This window comes from Scyliorhinus torazame, chromosome 21 (genome assembly GCF_047496885.1).
Source record: "Scyliorhinus torazame isolate Kashiwa2021f chromosome 21, sScyTor2.1, whole genome shotgun sequence".
Classification (NCBI taxonomy): domain Eukaryota; kingdom Metazoa; phylum Chordata; class Chondrichthyes; order Carcharhiniformes; family Scyliorhinidae; genus Scyliorhinus; species Scyliorhinus torazame.
The window spans coordinates 72144530-72154833 of NC_092727.1; positions in this window are offsets into that span (position 1 = coordinate 72144530).

The following is a 10304-nucleotide window of genomic DNA, read 5'->3' on the forward strand; positions in this document are numbered from 1 at the left end:
GCCAAAGGTCCAGCAATCTCTTCCCTGGCCTCCCAGAGAATCCTAGGATAAATCCCATCAGGTCCCGGGGACTTATCTATTTTCAGCCTGTCCAGAATTGCCAACACCTCTTCCCTACGTACCTCAATGCCATCTATTCTATTAGCCTGGGGCTCAGCATTCTCCTCCACAACATTATCTTTTTCCTGAGTGAATACTGTCGAAAAATATTCATTTAGTATCTCGCCTATCTCTTCAGACTCCACACACAATTTCCCATCCCTGTCCTTGACTGGTCCTACTCTTTCCCTAGTCATTCGCTTATTCCTGACATACCTATAGAAAGCTTTTGGGTTTTCCTTGATCCTTCCTGCCAAATACTTCTCATGTCCCCTCCTTGCTCGTCTTAGCTCTCTCTTTAGATCCTTCCTCGCTACCTTGTAACTATCCATCGCCCCAACCGAAACTTCACACTTCATCTTCACATAGGCCTCCTTCTTCCTCTTAACAAGAGATTCCACTTCCTTGGTAAACCACGGTTCCCTCGCTCGACGCCTTCCTCCCTGTCTGACCGGTACATACTTATCAAGAACACGCAGTAGCTGATCCTTGAACAAGCCCCACTTATCCAGTGTGCCCAACACTTGCAGCCTACTTCTCCACCTTATCCCCCCCAAATCACGTCTAATGGCATCATAATTGCCCTTCCCCCAGCTATAACTCTTGCCCTGCGGTGTATACTTATCCCTTTCCATCATTAACGTAAACGTCACCGAATTGTGGTCACTGTCCCCAAAGTGCTCTCCTACCTCCAAATCCAACACCTGGCCTGGTTCATTACCCAAAACCAAATCCAACGTGGCCTCGCCTCTTGTTGGCCTGTCAACATATTGTTTCAGGAAACCCTCCTGCACACACTGTACAAAAAACGACCCATCTATTGTACTCGAACTATATCTTTTCCAGTCAATATTTGGAAAGTTAAAGTCTCCCATAATAACTACCCTGTTACTTTCGCTCATATCCAGAATCATCTTCGCCATCCTTTCCTCTACATCCCTAGAACTATTAGGAGGCCTATAAAAAACTCCCAACAGGGTGACCTCTCCTTTCCTGTTTCTAACTTCAGCCCATACTACCTCGGAAGAAGAGTCCCCATCTAGCATCCTCTCCGCCACCGTAATACTGCTCTTGACTAGCAGCGCCACACCTCCCCCTCTTTTGCCTCCTTCTCTGAGCTTACTAAAACACCTAAACCCCGGAACCTGCAACATCCATTCCTGTCCCTGCTCTATCCATGTCTCCGAAATGGCCACAACATCGAAGTCCCAGGTACCCACCCACGCTGCCAGTTCCCCTACCTTGTTTCGTATACTCCTGGCATTGAAGTAGACACACTTCAAACCACCTACCTGAACACTGGCCCCCTCCTGCGATGTCAAATCTGTGCTCCTGACCTCTATACTCTCATTCTCCCTTTCCCTAAAACTACAATCCAGGTTCCCATGCCCCTGCTGCATTAGTTTAAACCCCCCCAAAGAGCACTAACAAATCTCCCCCCCAGGATATTTGTGCCCCTCAGGTTCAGATGTAGACCATCCTGTCTGTAGAGGTCCCACCTTCCCCAGAAAGAGCCCCAGTTATCCAAAAATCTGAATCCCTCCCGCCTGCACCATCCCTGTAGCCACGTGTTTAAATGCTCTCTCTCCTTATTCCTCATCTCACTATCACGTGGCACGGGCAACAACCCAGAGATAACAACTCTGTTTGTTCTAGTTCTGAGCTTCCATCCTAGCTCCCTGAAAGCCTGCCTGACATCCTTGTCCCCTTTCCTACCTATGTCGTTGGTGCCAATGTGGACCACGACTTGGGGCTGCTCCCCCTCCCCCTAAGGACCCGGAAAATACGATCCGAGACATCACGTACCCTTGCACCTGGGAGGCAACATACCAAACGTGAGTCTCTCACGCTCCCACAAAATCTCCTATCTGTGCCCCTGACTATAGAGTCCCCAATTACTAATGCTCTGCTCCTCTCCCCCCTTCCCTTCTGAGCAACAGGGACAGACTCCGTGCCAGAGGCCCGTACCCCATGGCTTACCCCTGGTAAGTCGTCCCCCCCACAAGTATCCAAAGCGGTATACTTGTTTCTCAGGGGTACGACCGCAGGGGATCCCTGCACTGACTGTTTTTTCCCAGTCCCTCTTACAGTTACCCACCTATCTCCAATCTTTGGTGTAACTAATTCCCTGAAGCTGCTATCTATGACCCCTTCTGCCTCCCGAATGATCCGAAGTTCTTCCAACTCCAGCTCCAGTTCCCTAACTCGGTCTTGGAGGAGCTGGAGATGGCAGCACTTCCCGCAGGTAAAATCAGCAGGGACACTAACTGCATCCCTCACCTCAAACATCCTGCAGGAGGAACATTGCACTCCCTTCCCTGCCATTCCTCTAACTTTCTACCAAGATCTGGCTAAAAAATAATAATAATATAATAAAATATGGTACTTACCTCAGACCAATGGGTTTTATTATTAGGTTAGAGGAGGAGGGCGGGTGGGAGACACTACACGTGTAGTGTCTCGGGTTTCCTCTCCACCAGAATTTATTGGGGAGGGTCTTCCCAGACGTCCGCGGGTCGACTTCCTGTTCCCACCTAAAAAAACTAATTTAAAATAAAATAAAAAGAAAAATTCTCAGCTCCTGCTGAAACTGACTCACCAGCTGTTCTCACGCCGCCGAAATCGACTGGCCTGCCCCTGCAAAGACAAGTGCTTTTAAAGGTTGACTTACCTCCCAGCAACCTCCTTCCGCGATGCTCCCGCTGAAACTGACTCACCACTCACCAGCTGTTCTCACGCCGCCGAAATCGACTGGCCTGCCCCTGCAAAGACAAGTGCTTTTAGAGGTTGACTTACCTCCCAGCAACCTCCTTCCGCAATGCTCCCGCTGAAACTGACTCACCACTCACCAGCTGTTCTCACGCCGCCGAAATCGACTGGCCTGCCCCTGCAAAGACAAGTGCTTTTAAAGGTTGACTTACCTCCCAGCAACCTCCTTCCGCAATGCTCCCGCTGAAACTGACTCACCACTCACCAGCTGTTCTCACGCCGCCGAAATCGACTGGCCTGCCCCTGCAAAGACAAGTGCTTTTAAAGGTTGACTTACCTCCCAGCAACCTCCTTCCGCAATGCTCCCGCTGAAACTGACTCACCAGCTGCTCTCACGCCGCCGAAATCGACTTTTTGGACCTGCGCTAAATCCTGAATGTTGTCTGTGAGACCGTAACCGCGTGTACTGGGGCACTCTCGGAAGGATCCCAAAAGTGACCGTGTCTGGAACCTGCCTTTGCTAGAGCGCCTGCCTTAACGTTACCAGGGGGGGAAGAACGATGGTGGCTACGAACTTTAATAATACCATATTTCCGGTGTTTAGCTGTCCTTAGAATATGCTGGAGTAATCGGGCTGAGGGTAGCGGTTTTCCATCTGCGGAAACAAAAACGAATCTAGAAACCTCTAGATTCCCACAGGGGTAGGAATTCTGTTTAGCTATTACAGACATATAGACTGTCGGAATATATGTCAGCTGTGGTCGGGAACGAGTCAGTGATCTCTACAATATACGCTACGGCTGCTAGTTATGCTGCCTGTGAGCCTAAATGTCCGGGCAATTTCAAAGATATCTCCTCTAACGCGCGTCCCTGCGCATCCTCTACATATATATCACAACTGGTAATCCTTTTACCGTTCAAAACTGTGGAGGAGCCATCCACATAAATCTTTAGGGGAGCGCCTATGTCTGGGACTGGGGTCTCTGGGGTTACCTGGTTTTGGGGGAGCTGATTTTGGTACAAAGGGTCCTGTGTTGTGTTTGGTGGAGATGATTTCACATTCATGTGGGGTGCCGGCATAGTATAAATTGTCTACGAGGAAAGTGTGTGCTTTTGTCCTCTTCACTGTTATGTCCCGTCCCTGTAAGAGAAGGGTCCATCGGGTGGTGCAAATTTGGCTGACTGTGCCGTCCTTTAGTCTACCATCCAGGAGAAGTTGTGTTGGGATGTGCTCAGTTAAAATGGTGATGGGGTTGAGTCCTGTTATGTGGGCGAAATGTTGAACTGTCCATAACACTGCGAGCAGGTGCCTTTCGCAGGCAGAAAATCCTTGCTCTACTGGATCAAGTACTCGTGAAGCGTATGCTACGGGGCCTAAACGATCGTGTCTTTCTTGGAGGAGCACGGCCGAAAGGGACCGGTCGGTGGTTGCAACCTCAATTGCGTATGGGGAGAGTGGATCTGGGACCTGTAACGTGGGGTCTGTGTTGAGGGCTCTTTTTAATGCATCCACGGCATCCGTGTGCTGTGGAAGCCATTCCCATGGTGCTTTCTTCTTTAGGAGTTCGGAGAGGGGCGCTGCCTTTGTGGCAAAACCGTCGCTGTGATTCCTACAGTAGCTAACCAGTCCTAGAAATGACCGGAGGGCTGTGACATTATGGGGCAGGGGTAATTTGACAATGGAGTCGATGCGTTTCTGCTCGATCTCGCGTTTGCCATGGGTGATGACTGTTCCTAAATAAATTACTTTTTCTTGTAGAATCTGGGCCTTTTTGGGGTTCACTTTACATCCAATTTGTTGAAGGAGTCCTAATAGTTCAATGAGAAGCGAAATGTGCTCTCCCTTAGTGTCGGTCTGTAGAAGCAAGTCATCTACATACTGGACAAGGCCATCGGGTCGGGAAAATTTGGCTAATCCATTCGCCAGCTGTCGGTGGGAAATGGAGGGGGAGTTGTGCAGGCCTTGTGGAAGGCACGTCCATGTGTATTGCTGTCCCTGGAAGGTGAAAGCAAATTTTATATTGGCACGCTTTATCCAATGGAATGGACCAAAAGCCATTACCGACATCCAAAACCGACAAAAGTTTTGACTGTTTTAGCATTGTCTCGGGACTCGTGGCTACGGTGGGGGCTGCTACTGGGGTTACTTTGTTTAGTTCCTGGTAATCGATGGTCAGTCGCCATGATCCATCGGGTTTCCTGACGAGCCAAATTGGGCATTGTTCGTTGAGGCTACCGAATGGAGTATGCCTTGGTCAAGCAGACTCTGGATAACCTTTGAGATCTCTCCCTCTGCTTCTTGGGGAAAACTGTACTGCTTTTGGGGTTTGGGGTCGGGGCCTGTAATGTTCACTAAGCCAGTGATCTTGCCACAGTGGTGCTTTGTGTCGCTGCAAAATGTCTCTAACTTCTCTGTCCTGACTAATGGATCGAGGGTTGAACCAGAAGTCTCCTACTGCGCTAATTCTGTTTTTGTAGTCTCCAACTGTGAGCGTGGCAGGGGCTCGTGCTTTGCCATTCTCCACACACATTTGTTTATGGGGTCGAACGATGGATTGTGGGAGCTCATAAAATCTATACCTAAAATGTGGTTGGCTCTCTGTGGTAGAGCGACTAGAACTACGGAGTGTTTAGTTTTAATGTTCCCTCTCTGAATTGCTACTGGGGCTGTAATGTGTCCCTGCTGCAAGTGCCCTGTAAAACCGCTGAGAGTAATGGTGCCTGTGGTGGGCCATGTGTCTTGTTGAAATATTGTGGAGGGGTTGAGCGTGGTTCGGGACCCTCCTGTGTCCCAAAGAAATTCGACAGGGTGTCCCCGGACTGTGCCTGCCACTACCGGTCTTCCGGACTTGTCCCAAAGGGTGTCGCAGACCCAAGTTGGGGAGTCCGAACACCGTCAATCGGTGCCGTTCATATCTGCGTTATCGGAAAGGGTGCTAATATTATGGATTGGCTTGGCCCTATTTTTATTCAGGGTGCCTGCCTGCTGGTTTCACTGCTGTTTCTGGGGCGCATTGCACTCTCGTGCGTAGTGTCCTAATTGTCCGCAATTGTAAGTCTTGGGATTTAGGGTGCTGTGGGCTGTTTCTTCCCTCATTTACCCATGCAGGGTTCTGGTGTGTCCTAACTGGATGCATGTTAGCATTTGCCTGCTCTTCCTCTGCTTTACCGTAAGCTGATTTTCCCTGAACGGACTGTTTCCAAGCTCAGGACAATCTCTTTAGTATCCATTTCTCATTGTGGGCCTCGTCTGAGGGGTCGTAATTTGCGCAAGCTCTCTGTCCTGCTTCTGTCGCGTGAGAGACTAGGATTCAAGTCCATTTGGCCATATTGTCTGGGGTCAAATGGGCGCGGGCTAACTCTCCAAATACCGCATGAAATGAATCCACAGGCGTCCAGCAAACGCTGTGGGGTGCTCTGTCTTTTTCTGCCTACATTTGTTTAGGCCTTTGTTGTAGCTGATCGCATCTAGGATCGCTGCATGCATTTCTTGGAGGGTGCCTCCTGATGTGTTAGGCAGGTCGGTTCGGTGTGGACTGCACTTGGTGCAGCGATGCGAGAAACAGACCTCTAACACTGTAGAAGATCCAACACGGTTTTATTGAACGATAGAACTAACATACATATTTAACTGTGGGCCGACACTGTACTGAACTGACTGGAGACCTTGTACTAGCCTGACCAGATTTACTAGCTACCGCATGGTGTTTGCACTGTGCTAGCTCGTGGACTCTGACTGTCTCAGTGGCTGAGTCCAGAGAGAGCGGGAAACCTAGTGCATTCTGGCTTTATAGTGGTGGTGTCCTGTCTGGTGATTGGCTGCACTGTGTTGTGTGCTTACTGGTCATCCTGTGTGTCAATCACTGCCTGTCTGCACTTCATTATATACATGCGTGGATATTATGACATCTTCCCCCTTTTCAAAAACAATAAATAAATACTACGGTGTGGATGCTTATATATATATATATATATGTGCCTGACTATATACAGAAAGATGTCTAAATGAATGTATATACACAGGAAGGTTGCGATAGTGCAGATACATGGCAAACAAAACGATATTTACAGAGGTCCAATTGGTGAAATCACAAAAATGTACAAAAGCTCAGTCTATAGATTTAGTCTTTGTGGTGGGCGACAAATTTTTGTTGATCGCCGCAGAGGCGGTTTGGGAGCCGCCTGCGCTTGGAGAGATGGGATTGCTGGCATTGCGGTGGGCACGTGGACCGGCAGGATTGCTGGTAGATCGGTGGCCTCGTCATCGGGTACGTCCGGAGGAGGCATCTTAGGCGGCGGGGCACACCGGTCAGGTAGCGGGTGTGGAACTCTTCGCAGTGCCCGTCTGTTGCGCCGTAGCAGGGAGCCATCAGCCATGCGGACAAGGAATGATCTTGGGGCTACTTGTTTGAGCACAACAGCTGTGGCTGACGAGCCGCCCTCAGGCAACTGTACGCAAACTTGATCAGTTGGGGCCAGCTCGGGCAGATCCGTGGCATGGGCATCGTACGTGGCTTTCTGTTCGGCCCGTGATTGCTGCATTTTCTGTAGGACTGTGAGGTGGTCAAGGTCGGGAACGTGGATGGCTGGAACTGTGGTCCTCAGAGTGTGATTCATGAGCATCTGGGCTGGAGACAATCCAGTGGACAGTGGGGTCACCCTGTATGCCAGCATTGCCAGGTTAAAATCGGAGCCTGAATCTGCAGCTTTGCACAGCAACCGCTTTACAATGTGGACCCCTTTTTCGGCCTTCCCGTTTGACTGCGGGTAGTGGGGACTGGAGGTAACGTGACGGAAGTTGTAGGTCTGTGCGAAGTCAGACCATTCCTGGCTGTAAAAGCAAGGACCGTTGTCGCTCATTACCGTGAGCGGAATCCCATGCCTGGCGAACGTTTCTTTGCAGGCTTTGATTACCGCCTTCGGCGTGAGGTCGGACAGTTTCACTACTTCTTGGTAACTGGCGAAGTAGCCGACCAGGAGTACGTAGTCATAGAAAAGGTCTACACCGACTTTGGACCATGGAGAGGTCACAATCTCGTGCTGCTGCAACGTTTATTTGGGTTCAGCTGGCTGAAACTTCTGACAGGTAGGGCAATTGAGGACTGTGTCGGCTGATGCCCGGCCAATAGACCGCCTCCCGCGCTCTGCGTCGGCATTTCTCAACCCCAAGGTGACCCTCATGTAGTTGGCCCAGCACCATAGCACGCATACTCTGAGGAATTACGATCCTGTCGAATTTCAGAAGGATTCCCTCCACCACCGTCAGGTTGTCTTTTATGTTATAGAACTGGGGACATTGTCCCTTCTGCCAGCCATTGCTGAGATGCTGCATCACACGCTGCAGCAGGGGATCCTTGGTTGTCTTCTGACGAATTTGGACCACCCGTTCGTCGGAGGCCGGAAAGTTCGAGGCACACAACTACACTTGGGCTTCTATGTGGCAGATGAAGTCACCTTGTTCATGCGGTGTGGTAATGGACCTGGACAGGGCATCTGCAACGATCAGCTCTTTGCCTGGCGTGTAGACCAGTTTGAAGTCGTAGCGGCATAGCTTTAGAAGAATATGCTGTAACCGAGGTGTCATGTCATTTAAATCCTTCTGGATTATGTGGACTAGAAGCCTCTGGTCCGTCTCTACCGTGAATTTCGGCAGGCCGTAAACGTAGTCATGAAACTTGACTATCCCTGTTAGGAGGCCCAGACACTCCTTCTCAATCTGAGCGTACCATTGCTCAGTGGGAGTCATGACCCTGGAGACATACGCCACTGGAGCCCTGGACGCGGAGTCATCCCGCTGAAGGAGCACCGCCCCAATGCCGTCCTGGTTTGCATCTGTTGATATCTTGGTTTCCTTGGTTGGCTCGAAGAACGCTAGGACCGGGGCTGTTGTGAGTTTTTCTTTCAGCTCGCGCCATTCCTCTTCATGCGTGGGCTGCCACTGGAATTCCATCGACTTTTTGACGAGATGGCAGAGGGCCGTGGTGTGGTATGCCATATTGGGAATTAATTTCCCGAGGAAGTTGACCACTCCGAGAAAGCGGAGGATCGCCTTTTTGTCTTCCTGGGTGTACGCCCTGCTGCGAGATGTGGTCACCTAGGAATTTGATCTCCGATTGACCAAATGAGCACTTGGCCCTGTTGAGCTGAAGACCATGTTCATGGATTCTTTGGAATACCTTCTTGAGGTGAGCGATGTGTTCCTGGGGTGTTGTGGACCAGATAACGACATCGTTAACATACACTCGCACCCCCTCGATGCCTTCCATCATCTGTTCCATGATGCGATGAAATACTTCGGAGGCAGATATAATGCCAAAAGGCATCCGGTTATAGCAGTAACGACCAAACGGGGCGTTGAACGTGCACAACTTGCGACTGGACGCGTCCAGTTGTATTTGCCAAAAACCCTTGGAGGCATCGAGCTTAGTAAAGTATTTGGCATGAGCCGTCTCACTGGTCTACTCTTCTTGTTTTGGTATCGGGTAATGCTCCCTCATAAGAACATAAGAACATAAGAACTAGGAGCAGGAGTAGGCCATCTGGCCCCTCGAGCCTGCTCCACCATTCAATGAGATCATGGCTGATCTTTTGTGGACTCAGCTCCACTTTCCGGCCCGAACACCATAACCCTTAATCCCTTTATTCTTCAAAAAACTATCGATCTTTATCTTAAAAACATTTAATGAAGGAGCCTCTACTGCTTCACTGGGCAAGGAATTCCATAGATTCACAACCCTTTGGGTGAAGAAGTTTCTCCTAAACTCAGACCTAAATCTACTTCCCCTTATTTTGAGGCTGTGCCCCCTAGTTCTGCTTTCACCCGCCAGTGGAAACAACCTGCCCGCATCTATCCTGTCTATTCCCTTCATAATCTTATATGTTTCTATAAGATCCCCCCTCATCCTTCTAAATTCCATTGAGTACAGTCCCAGTCTACTCAACCTCTCCTCATAATCCAACCCCTTCAGCTCTGGGATTAACCTAGTGAGTCTCCTCTGCACACCCTCCAGTGCCAGTATGTCCTTCCTCAAGTAAGGAGACCAAAACTGAACACAATACTCCAGGTGTGGCCTCACTAACACCTTATACAATTGCAGTAGAACCTCCCTAATCTTAAACTCCATCCCTCTAGCAATGAAGGACAAAATTCCATTTGCCTTCTTAATCACCTGTTGCACCTGAAAACCAACTTTCTGCGACTCATGCACGAGCACACCCAGGTCTCTCTGCACAGCAGCATGTTTTAATATTTTATCATTTAAATAATAATCCCTTTTGCTGTTATTCCTACCAAAATGGATAACCTCACATTTGTCAACATTGTATTCCATCTGCCAGACCCTAGCCCATTCACTTAGCCTATCCAAATCCCTCTGCAGACTTCCAGTATCCTCTGCACTTTTTGCTTTACCACTTATCTTAGTGTCGTCTGCAAACTTGGACACATTGCCCTTGGTCCCCAACTCCAAATCATCTATGTAAATTGTGAACAGTTG